Here is a 13,294-nt window from a genome sequence, read left to right as displayed (position 1 = left end):
TAACACACACACACACACACACACACACACACACACACACACACACACACACACACAGATCTGCTGCAGCTCCTAAAACTCATAAAACCCTTTCACTCTTCCTACAGGAGATGCTTCTTACAGATACTGTCTCTGGCTTCATTCAAAACTGTGAGATAAAATCTTTATGGCCTAGGCACAGTAATTTAATTTCTTGCTATGTTTAAAAAGTTTCAGATTAACCTCTTCTCTTCCAGTATCCTCTGTTAAAACATATACATTTAAACAATTACAATAATGCATGTATATTTTTTTCTGTCCTGCAGGGCACACTGCTGGTACATTTTTAAAACGAGCAACTTTACAAATACATTTATCAACACAAGGATCTGTACAAATAAGTTTGATATACAAATGACATATGATTCTTTACAAAATTCCAGCTAGCTGTGCTGGCATATATTACACACCCACTGCCCTACTTCTCCTGGCATAGTTGGCAATACCGCACATCATCACAACCCCACTAAAAATATAACCAAACAGAATTACCATACACTCAATACTGAACATACTGGTCAATTTTTAAATTACACTGCAGTAACAGCAATATCACATATGCTAACTAAAGACTATTCAGACAACTAGCATGCTGTGCATTACTTAGCCCCCTAAAATATAACATGTACATAGTAGTCAAAATATAACAAAAGAAGCTAGCAAACATACAGTAAACATAAAAGTTTCTTAGGTTGATAGGTTCATATGTAAGTACTAGATAATTAGCCTGCAGAATATTACAAGCCTAGTCAATACTGCATATTCAAAGGTTTGCTGTAGCCCCAAGGAGGGCAATACAAGACAGACAGAGGGAGCATTAGAGGATACCTTCCAATTACCTATGTATACCTTGATAGTGGCAAGGAGCGCTGCTCTGCTTGACATACAGTGGAAACTTGTTCCACAGTGAGGGATACATTGGGATATTAATTTATCATGCCAATTTGCCTTATCTATAGTTGAAAGTTTAGTTCCTTTAACTAGATATTTGAGGCACCATTTGTTTTGTAAAGGAATGAGAGATCATCTCTACAGAAAACTTGTTAACAATACTCCCTTATAATATTCTAGCATGTCGAGTGGTAGATTACTAGCATCCTCTCCGATTCAGATGGTTAATCTGGGAATCTTGAGACAATGCTACAATTGTCATGTACACAGACAACCCTCTCCTCCTCCCAACAAACACAAATACATGCGAGAGATGCAACTATATAGCCAAACTGGAGGCTGAACTCTCTCAACTCAGGACTGGCAAGACCAGACAGGAGGAGAAGGTAACCACACACACACCAAACCCAGTCCCACATACCACAACTGCAAACCAAACACATAATAACACAAAGACATACTCGGAGGCTCTAACAAAAAACTTACCAAAACAACAGAGGCTCCCAAAGCAGACACCTAAAAATCCACCACCTCAAAACATAACACATGCAACACATACTTCAATAAATCAGTGTGTCAAACAATCACAGCCCTTAAGGCCAAACACCATGCCTGATACACTAGTAATAGGTGACTCTATAGTCAGACACACTGACGTTCCGCTTACTAGGCTGAACAAGGAGAGGGTAACGGTGAGCTGCCTATCGGGAGCTAGGATCCGCCACATACCACACGCACTCAGGTCACTCCAAAGCAAGTACAAATATGACTCCGTCATTGTCCATGCCTGCGTGAATGACCCGAGACGTACCTCTCTGGACTACATGAAGAGAGACATAGAGGAGCTCTCTGATTATGTAACCCAGGCTTGTATGACCCTGACCCTGAGCAGCATCTTGCCCTCACCAAGAATGATGCCACAATACAAAGACAAGGATGATCAGCTTTAATAATTGGCTCAAATACTGGTGTCATTCTAGAGGGATCCAATGTCTGTCTGCTTGGGATGACATGCTGGACAAGCCATGCTGCTTCGCAAGGGACGGCTTGCATCTGTCACCACTGGTCTTCCGGATATTGGCTAAGGCTCTTGCCACCCCCATAGTGCCTTTTTTTAGGCAAGGCTCAAAAGACAAACCCACCTCCTTAGAAAACAAAAATGGAAAAAAATTAAGGGTAATGCTGCTGAACGCCAGAAGTCTAAATCTCAAGATGCAGGCTCTCGAAGCACTCCTCAGTATGGAGAACATCGATGCCTGTGCAGTAACTGAAACCTGGTTCAAGGCTCCTGAGAGCACCCCAGCGCTACCAGGCTATACCTCGTATCATGCTTTTCGGCCCCAAAACTCGGGCCAAACCAAAAAGGGAGGGGGAGTGTCCATATTCATCAAGGACACACACACCTCCAGGTTAGTGGCAACACATGAAGCATCAGAGACCATCCAGGTGCAACTAACCATTGGCAAACTGCTATACAACTGGTAGCATGTTACAGACCACCCTCCCAATCTCAGGAACCCCATTCAGCCTTCCTGAAGACATTGGAGGATATGAATGTCTCACCAAACACCATCAACCACTTCAACTACCGTAACATCAACCACTTCAACTACCCTAACATAGACTGGGTGCATTATTCTAGCCCAAACACCCTAGCCCAAAGGTTCCTGGAATTCATAAATTCAAATGCAATGGAACAGCTAGTCACCTCTCCCACAAGGGGAGATAATATACTAGATCTGATCATCACAAACATGGGGACAAAGTGCTCCACACCGGAAGTATACCCCTCACTAGTGAGATCTGACCACAAACTAATCACCCAGGATATACATATCCCACCTCCACCTCCAACACAAAAGACTACAGTGAAAAACTTCTCAAAAGCCGACTTTACACTTCTTAAAACTGAGATGGTATCCTTTAAGCCCACTGGGCCAGTGGAAACCACATCCCACAATGCAGAATCCTTCACAAATGCTTTCTACGGACATCTCTAAGAATGCATGGATCATGCAATCCCAAATAAAACCAAGAACCTCTCCACCAAGGGCAGGCGTCCTGTCTGGTGGACCCCAGCCATAAACAAATTGTATAACAAAAGAAGGAAGCTACTGCACGACAGAGCAAAATCCCATAAAGAGAAGGCATCTCTGATCAGCACTAGTAGAAAGCTACGTTCTCTCATAAAAACATCCAAGGCCAACTTTGAGAGAAAAATTGCTATGGACATTAAAGATAACCACAAGGCCTTCTTCTGCTATGTTAGAAACCTGGGCGGAAACCCTCAGATATGTTCAGAGTTAGTTCACAATGACAAAAAATACACTGAACCCACAGATATTGCCAACATTCTGGCAGACAGGTTCAGTGCAAATGTCTCCCCTCCCTCACCCCCGAAAAGAAGAAATACTTATCCCAGCTGAATGTAACCTCCCTGTCATCTCAGATGTCCAGGTGGGAACCGCTGAGTATGGAAAAAGTAATCAGAGACCTGGGGACCCAAGTCGATAGTGACCTCTCATTTGACACCCACGTTGCCAAAGTGGTTAGAAAGACTTTCTACCTTGCCCACCTTATCATGAAGGGATTCACATCCAGATCAAAGGAGGTCATTGTACCCCTATACTCCTCCCTTATCAGGCCCATGATTGAGTACAATGCCCCATTTGGTATGTACCTCACCCGGCACTTGCAACAGCTAGAGAGACCCCAAAAGTACCTCACCAAGAGGATCAAGGATCTCCAACATATGTCATATGCTGCCAGACTAAAGAAACTCCAGCTCTATTCAGTAGCATACCGCCTACTCAGAGGTGATCTGTGCCTGACGTACAAGGCCATGTCCAATCAGGAATTGATGGACATGCTCCACCTCAAAATATCCAAATCCATCAGAACCACGAGAGCTAAAGATTTAAACCTCAGCACAAATATGAATAGGACATGCTGGAGGGACAGATTCATAACTCAGAGGCTTCCCATACTCTGGAACAGAATCCCAGTTCATGTTAGGCAGAGCCCCTCACTGACTCTCTTCAAGAGAAATCTTGACGAGTGGATGGGAGATCGTAGGTTTACCCCAGGGGTCATCTCTGTGTCACTACTAGACAGAGGCACAGTAAACTAATTCTATTATGTAAGGGGGTCTTCACTGTGTCACTACTAGACAAAGGCACAGTATTCTAAATCTATTCTGTACACTTTTGTACCATTACATGGGGTGGCGAAAGCCACATCACTATGGCTAGGGCTTATAAATGCCCCAGGGCAGATAGCCTAGTACTAAACTATGAAACTATAAAACTATAAATCTCAGTTGTGCTTAAACCCAAACAAAACCAAACTAATCCTGTTCCTTCTCAAAAATATATAAATCAAAACAGTACTGACCTTAACATTAACTCCTCAAACAACACAAAAAGTGAAAATGTCACCACCACAAAAAGTTACTAGGACTTATCATTGATAGAAGTTAAAATGTGATCCGCACATTGACACTACAATCGAAAAGGTACGGTGCAAATTTGTCTCTCTTTATAAAGCAATGCACATACTAAGTGATCATAGCAAAAAAAAATAGCCATCACCTCCCTTGTCATTCCCACCCTCCTATATGCCTCAACAGTATTTACAAATCTCAGCTCTTCCACCAAACAAACTAGAAAGAAATTACAACAAAATTAGAAAATTAGCCTGCAGCCACCCAAATCTCTCCCATCACTGCATGGCGCTCAGTACCCTCATCTGACTTGAACTTCCTCAACACATCACCCTCTCCCATCTACTCACAACTCAGAAAATACTTCACCATTTACTTAAAAACACCTTTGCTGTCAAATTTCATCCAATGGCATGTACCAAATAGAACTCTAAAATCCTCTAACTTCTGCTTATAAATCTTAATCATTACAGTGACTTGCCACCTCCAAGGCATGGAACAAACTTATCACATCAGGACTGAAATAACCTGCAACAATTCAAATGCACCCTAAAATATCACCTGGCAACTACAACTATGCAACTGTACCACTCACACACAGTTTGAAGTATACAATCCCAAATCTGTCCACTATGGATACTATACAAGTGTATTAACACAGTATTTTTAATTCTACTCACAGTACTTAGAAAACATGTACTTCTTTAATCTGAAGTACTTTATAATGTTTACCGACCATTTTTCTTCTGAATGGTCAAAAATATAATTCAATCCTTGTTCTTGAGTTTTTCTCACAATGCCTCCATAGAAAATGGGCAATTCAGTTCCTAGATGGAATTTCCCAATAAACAAAGGCAAATAAATAATAAATTAATAAAATAAGAGGCTTGGATTTTCCATGACCCAAAAGACTACACACAGATGTCCAGGGAGAAGTTTATAAGAGACGGAGTACAGAAAGAGTGCTGCCAGTCTGTCCTAATAAACAAGATTTTTGAGGACACATCTTTTTTAGTTATTAATTTCTGAAGTCTCAAGTTGAGCATCATGTTTAGACAAATACATGCCAAAAAGTACACTACATTCAATGGGTCCGATGAGATACGAGTAAAGGAGAATTAAGATTTCTCTTCATCTACATGAGATGACCTTGGAAATTACATGAGCTAGACAGATGGCTTTCTGAACTACTGTGGAGACATGATAGTCAACACGTAAGGAATTAGCAGCAAGAGTGCCTAAATCCCTTGCAATTCTTTCTGACTGGACAGCTGCATCATCTATATGGTAATTGAAAAAGTTTTGTTAACCACCCCCAAGATGGCTGCATGCTGATTAACAGCTTAACTTCAGCTCTCCAAGTGTGAAAAAAGAAACTGAAAGAAAAGGGCCAGGAACTTGTCACTTTTAGTAAATTCAGTTACTGGGTAATAAGTACATTGCCTGGACGCCAGCAAAGATGGAACCAAGACTGAAAGAAAATCAACTAGAAAAGGCGTAGAGAAAACACTGACTGGGAAGAATCCTGCAGCTGTTAAGCAAAAAGCAGTAGGTGCAAGATGTGACTTCCAGTAATCTATACGAAAAATCAGTCCAATGTGCTCAGAACTTACTAAAATAAATAAAACATTTAAGGAGTATGTCAACTCAAATAACAAAAGGTTGGAAAATGGAAGAAGCTTTTAACAGATTATTCAGATGAGCTGATGAAACTGCAAAAATCAGAAGCAGAAATGAAGAAAAGTCTGGCTGAGACTGTTCAAAAGAAGATGTTTTAAAATGGTAGAATTATAGGACTGAGCATATAGGGAAAATCTGATATTTTTTACTGTACCAGAGAAACTAGAAGGAACAGACTACTGATTTTATAAAAGCACAGATAAGCAGCTGGACTGGTGTTTCACAACAGGAAACATTAACTGAAAGGGCACATTGTGTGTATCCTCCAAATCTGGCCATGAGAAAACAGCCAAGACCTCTACTGGTAAAGATGCCAACCTACCAGCAGAAAGAGTTGATCCTTATAAAACAGTGACAAGAGGGCAAAGTATTAAAACTTGGAAACAGTCGAGTGCTTGTGGGAAATGATTAGTTACTGTACATCAGGCAGAAGAAAAACAATGTCAAGAGGCAGGTGTGAGACTCAAGCTGCTGTATTCGGCTATCTTCACAATACTTTTCCTGAAGGATCAAAGTAATTTTTTGATGCATAAAAGTCAAGTATATCCAACAAAAAGGGAGCCATGAAGCAGAAGGGGACTCTGTTTCTCATTCTTCTGAAAATAAAGCATACAGATTATGAAACCTTTTCCACTGTTCCAAAGGAAAATGTTTGAGAATGAGAAGCAGAGGAGTTGACTAAAATTGGGAGTACCTTGGAATTGGACAGGAATCTAGAGTTGAGAGAGATGGAGACAAACAGGAAAATGTACAAGTGAGTACTCAAGTCAATACTTGAGAAATGGCTTCATTAGCCAGCATTTTCTTCTGCTTCTTATAACACAAGGTGTAATGGTAGACTGACAGCATGTCTTAATGATTTTGAAAATAGACTGTCGAAATTTAAGAGCATTCAGTTGGAGAACGCATATTTTCATGAGTGTTTTGCAGGTCAGACGTGCTCCCAAAGGCTTAAGGGTATAGAAATTCCCTACGGGTAAATGCTGGCTCATTATTATATAAAGAACTTAATGACCTCATCAATTACACTGGTTTTAAGAAGATTGTAGGTTGGAACAGCTCAGTAATGACATTAAAACTTTGAATTCTGTTACTGTCAATGATTTTGTCTTTCCTTTGTATCAAGTGGAATACCATGGCATTTTCAATAAAACTGAGATATAGTGAAGTGAATAGGGCTCGCAAGATTAAAAAACTGGAGAGGGATGGCCATGAGTATGAAGCTGGTAAAGCGTAATCTAAACCCATAGAATTCAATTACTCCAACAATAATAACTTTTCCAACAAATATGAGACTGTACAGAATTTTTTGGTTGATGAGAACAAAGGGCTGGTTAAACATCAAACTTTTTTAGCAGTCCTCAGGTCCACATTCAGAGAGACTAGCAAACCAGAAGTAGTCCATCTATATCAATTTCAACAAGGGTCACCACAATGGCCAACACCTGAGGAATCAGAGAAAGGGAAGAACATGAACAGATATTAACAGACTGTTTATGCGGGCGTTTTGGAAATCTTAGGTTACTGACTGATGATTCCTTTAAAATTTTTAATTTGGCTGGTGTCCCTGATACTGCACTTAATGTTTTTAAAAAAGGAATTAATTTTACTCCTACTTTTAGACTACATTTAGTTAAAGCGTTGATTCAACTCAAGCTTTTTACTAGGCATTTAAATCTTAAACTGTTCTTTTCAGAGAAAAATCAGTTTGTACAGATTCCCTTTCAGGTGTTACTAGGAAAAGTGCTTTTGTGCCCCCATCTAACCCCTGGGTAGTGTTTTTGATTTCTAAACAGAATTTTAAATATAATAAAAATCTTATTTTTAAGAAAAGACAATGTTCAACAGAATTTAACAACAAAAACATCCATGTAATGAAACTGAATAGAAGGGATTGGGGTTGTTATTAATGATTATTTAGATTATTCTAACAAAGATGTTTCAATTATCTGATTAGACTACTCATAGGAGTGTGTCAAAGAATGAAATCAATATTGCCTACAATAAGATAGATTTCATTCTTAACAATTTGGTCTTGCAAGAGACTATGAGTCATGAGAATTTTCAATATTTTAAGGTTTCTAATCTTTAGTTCCCTCAGTGTTTGGCATTCCTAAGATTCATAAATGCCAAAGCGATTCCCTCCTTAGACCTACTGTGGCAGTGAACAATTCTGAAACTGAACCTTTGGCAAAATTTACTGATGTTAAGCATAAGGAGCCTTTTGCCATGAGACCTCAGATTTTGAAGGATTCATGACATTTACTTGCCTTTGATAAGAGTCTTTTGTTCATCACATTGGCCGTGATGAATTTATATACGGTTATACCCCATGATACAAGTATTAGATGGTTCACATCCATTCTATGTTTCCAGAACACCTTCTCGACTGCTGACATTCAGATGTTGGTAACACTAACGGAAAAGGTGTTGACTTTTAATCGTGTTTTTTGAATGTGAATACTTTCATCAAAATTGTAGGGTTGCAATAGTAGTGGCATGTGCCCCTTGCTATTGTAATGCGGGTCTTGCCAAATGGAAGAATTCACGTCTCAACATCCGATTTTGCTCCCTTCCTACATGCGTAGATATACTGATTCTATGGAAAGGATATTTACTTATTTTATTTAATATTTGTTTACCGGGAAAGTCCGACATGGAACAAAGCCAATTTTCAGAGGAGACCTGGGGAGAAGCACTCCAGATGCATGTCTTTGTAACATGGGAGGAAACCAGAGTACCCAGATAAAACCAACACAAACGCATGGAGGACATGCAGACTCCACACAGAAGGCACTCCAGTCGAGAATCGAACAGGAGAACCTCTTGCTGTGAGGCAACAATGCTACCGCTGCACCACTGCGCCATCCAGAACAGTGGCAGGTGTTTTTGAGTAAATTGGAAGAATCTACTGAATTTTTAAAGTTCAGACATAGTTTTAACTCGAACTGGATCAATCATCTGGATGTCACCATTACTAAAGATTTACGATTGAGATGTTACACTTCGTTGATTTATAGTAAAAAAAAATTCTCTAATTTCTATCTACATTTCACTAGTCACCCCCTACACCAAAAGAGAGGAATAGTTAAAGGGCAAAAGGGCCATTCCTCTACATAAATTACTTAAAGCTGTTAGTAATGAATTTGTTACAACTCTGATGAAGTCCACTGTATATGGACAAAAGCACTTAGCAATGTGTATGAATAGTGTGCATGCCATTTACTTTTAGTCATGTGTGCGACATTCATATTAAAGTCAGTTTAACAGAACCATATTTCCTGGGTCAACCTTCTTTTGTGTTTGTGTTTTTACATTGTGTGGATCTGGTTACTAGTTATGAAAAGGAAGACCAGCAACCCAGAAATTAGTGAAGTGTGATACTGCAAAGCATCAAATTGAATTTGTGAAATATGGCTGAACAGGAAAAAGTGGAAAGAGTGGACTTTTGTTGACTCTGTTACACTTGTGGGGGAACTGAAAGAAATTCATTTAATGTCACTAATGTTTGGAAGGTCACTGGGGAGAGGAAAAGGTAACCAAACAACTTCGTATTTCTACAAAACTTTTCCCAATATAAATTGCATGTCTTACAGTTAAGCATTTTTAGTTGTCCTTGTATGTGATAAAGTTACTAAAGTAAACAGATGCCTTGATTTTTTTCTCGTTCTTTTTTTAGTATTAAGAAATGTAGGCATTACAATACATGAAGAGAAAAAAGGCTAGACAAGTAATCTTAGGTTGTTGGGCCCCGTTGGCTCTTCAAAAGGATTTCACTGTAATAAGCTGATCTGTTTACAGTTAAGTGTAGCCCCCTCCCACCAGCTCCTCCATTGAAGAGGGGAAAAAAATGAACGTTCCTCTTTTTCAGGTGTCCAGATGAATGACAACCCTCTTCTTCACTGACATATTATTTACAAAAAATATATATGCGTCTTTTAAACCATAGCAAACGGATTCTACAGTTTATTCCCTACTTACAGAGAGTGCTATGGCATTCATGTTTCACTGTAAAAAAAAATCTTCGTTTTAAATTGTAGCAGACAGTTGCTACAGTTCATACCCTTTCTGCATGAAGTACTACAGTGCTCAGGTTTTAGTTTAAAAAAAATGTTTCCATTTTTAAACTGTAGCAAACAGCTTGCTAAAGTTGGACCACATACGGATTGCTACACTGCTCAGGTTTGACCATAAACGCAATACCGGCTTTTAAAAGCTGGTATTACATTAAAGACAGATCAAGACTGACTGGCTGATTGTGATTCCCAAAGTTTTGTGTTTGAGGCAGTTGCCCCTCTCACTGCACCCTAGCTACACTAATGTGCAAATGTACACAGATCCTAATATATGCAGAGCTGATATGTTTTCTATCACTTTTGTATACGTGAATATCTGGATTTACACCATTGGCTTAATCTAATAAGTTTTAAGTGGAAACAAGTAAATAAGAAAAGACTGAATATAACGAAAAGTTTTACTTTAGCAACAAAATGTTTCAACCTGCAGCTGAGGACAACATTTTTTTCCTCTTACTTTTCCATGGAGATAAGTGGATAACATGGAAACAAAAAGCCAGAACACTACTTTCTTTCTTCAAGGTTAAAAGTTAATTATTTCGGAAAGTATGCAAGTTTTTCACACCTGGCAGGGGGAAAAAGACAAAAAACAGACACCAAACAGTGCAAGTGGAAGCACAGGCAATATCATGCATCTTAGCATGATCCCGAAAGTCTCCAGGAACACTGACTCATCCAGGATGGGGTTTTGGGCAGACCATCTACCTCTCTGGCGATCTAGGGGACCCCTCCCCCTTCATCAAAGTCAATGTCCATTGTGAGAGATTCCTCTGGGGAATCTAGGTGCCTCCTTTTTGCACCTTTTCTTCTGGGCAACCTCTGTGGTAGGGTGCTCTGGGGGGTGTCGGACAAAATCTGGGCTTACCTAAGTGGAACAGTCTGGAGGACCTGAGGAGCTGGCTGCCCCAGTGGCAGAAGAGAGGTCTCCAATGCACAGCTCAGGACAGGAAGGGGTGGATCCAAAACTGTAGGAGCCAGAGAGGACACTCTCCACCACCTCAAAGGCAGGACGACTGCCAGAGTACCGAGGAAGCCTCCCCTGTCCAGAGGGATCAGAACAGACCATCCCTGGTCACCACCAGCTCTCTGTTCCAAGATGGGAGTCAGGGCAGAGCTGTCAAATGCCGAGGCACCAAGGGAAAATGAAAACTCTGGGAGCTTTGGAGTCAAAATCATCCCTCAGGTCAACGTTGAGGCTTTGTTTCAGAGATGGGTTCGGAACAGAGCGAGTCAAGGAAGCAGTTGGGCTCAAGGAAGTAAGGACTATTAGGCCTGACAGACCGGCCCCTGAGACCGAAGGATCCAGGAGCTCCAAAACAGTAGGCCAGATCAGAGAAAAAGAAACAATCCTGCAGGGAAAAGCTCCGCTTGCAGATCCCGTTGGAGACGGAGCTGGGATAACCCTCATCTGGATCAGCGTACGGAGAAAAGTTCATCAACCTGTCCACCTCATTCTCCGACAGGCTCCGAGAGGACCTGATGGACGAGGACACAGAGGAGGGTCTGGAGTGATGTCTAGGGGAAGCAACCCTCAGATACATAAATCGGTGCCACAAGCTCCGGCCCCGAAGAGGGAGCTGGGGCACGGGGAAGAGAAGAGGACAATATCAGAGCTGGGGAACTCTGCTCTGGAGGTCTTTGGGCCTTCTTTGGAGGGTCCGACACAACAGACACGAAGGAGTCCGGGATTGCTTCTTATGATCCCTGGCCTCCTTAGACATTTTGGCAGGGGGGTCAAGCCCCTGAGATGGAAGCAACAGCAGGAGAAGGAGGGGAGATAAGATCCCTGAGAACTAGCTTATTTCTTCTATCTGCCAGGTCCCAGGGTAGAAAGGCCTTGCAGATAGAACAAGCCACCTAAAGGTGGGCAGGACCCACACAATAAAACTCACTCCCTGTGGGCATCAGATACAGGGATCGTGTGCCCATAGAAACTGCATTTCTTAAACCCAGCAGGTTTGTCAGATTTCAATGACATAATAGTAAGACGGAAAGGCGGGAGGAAAGACAGTGAAAAACACAACGACCACATGCTGAAAACTACAATACAGTAAAAAAAAATTTAACAAAAAGGCAGAGAAAGAACAAGAAGGGTAGGAGAAGAAGAAATAGGTCAAAAGACCACTTACGGTTGCTGAAAAACACATTAGAAACACTTGGGAGGAGCTGTAACATGACCACGATGCTTCACTGTGTATGGCAAATGAGGTCGGTGGTATCTCAGAGGAGCTAGTTAGTATGGGTAGGGTGGGAGAAGCTCTAGCTTTGGAATCTTAAGCTTGCTGATGACGAAGTTGGTTTTGAGATTGGAACAGAAACCCACAGGTTTTAATAAATATTGAACAAACAACATCAGATGCTTTTTTTTTATTTCACTGCAGATTTGCAAAAGCACACATCAGTGAAGGAATATCAATACAAATTTTCATAATCTGAAGCCTGATCAGCTTTAAATAATAAAACAATGATGTTAAGGCTCACCTCATGCTGTTATGCAAATAGAAGCAAAACTGTAAACGCCTCTGTGACCAGTTCATAAGACTCTGACAGATACAGTCTAATGTGCTCTTGTAAACCTAAATGCAGCAAGTTGTCAGTCCATGACTGTCAAACTCCATCTAAAATGACCACCAGCATTAGGCTAAATATGCTTCTTGTAAATTTCTCATTCTTTTATTCTTTAAATAGGACACAGCCATCACCTGCAAATTACAAGTGAGCCTACGAAGCACTACCAGAAGTTATCTTGCTAAAACTATGCATCGTTCCTGATGAACTTGAGAAAAAGACAGAGAAAAAAAATGCACTTCTTAAAATCAGCAGGAAACTTCTTGACATATGTGTAAACTGTTCACATTTCTCTCTGTACTTTTAGCATTTACTCACAAAGAACTGATCTGGTTTATAATTTTCTAAGGGTAAAGGTCAGTGAAAGGGAATTGTGGAAATCTGAGGCAGAAATACCGAAAGCCATCTCAGTATGTTTTAATATTTTGGCACAAAGCTCACAATATATACAGTTTTATGGATCATTTTTTTTATCAGTTTTAATTCTTCCAGTTAGTTCAGCCCTGCTGAATACCCAGCACATTACAAAACACACCGTTAAACATTAAAACACTGCACAGTTGTACATATTTTTGCAACCCAGCCAAAAGAAATGCAA

General features: G+C 40.5%; 1 protein-coding gene across 1 annotated transcript in view; it reads right to left on the bottom strand.

The window, feature by feature from the left end:
• Nucleotides 1-13,294, bottom strand: part of EIF4EBP2 (eukaryotic translation initiation factor 4E binding protein 2) — a 53,420-nt gene that overhangs the window by 14,730 nt on the left and 25,396 nt on the right. The gene's annotated exons all lie outside the window — the stretch shown is intronic.

The sequence above is a fragment of the Protopterus annectens genome, chromosome 14.part0, assembly GCF_019279795.1.
Source record: "Protopterus annectens isolate FY-2018-M chromosome 14.part0, PAN1.0, whole genome shotgun sequence".
In the NCBI taxonomy this organism is placed as follows: Eukaryota; Metazoa; Chordata; order Ceratodontiformes; family Protopteridae; genus Protopterus; species Protopterus annectens.
The sequence above is the reverse complement of the archived record's forward strand: the minus strand, read 5'-3'. Positions and strand labels throughout refer to the sequence as shown.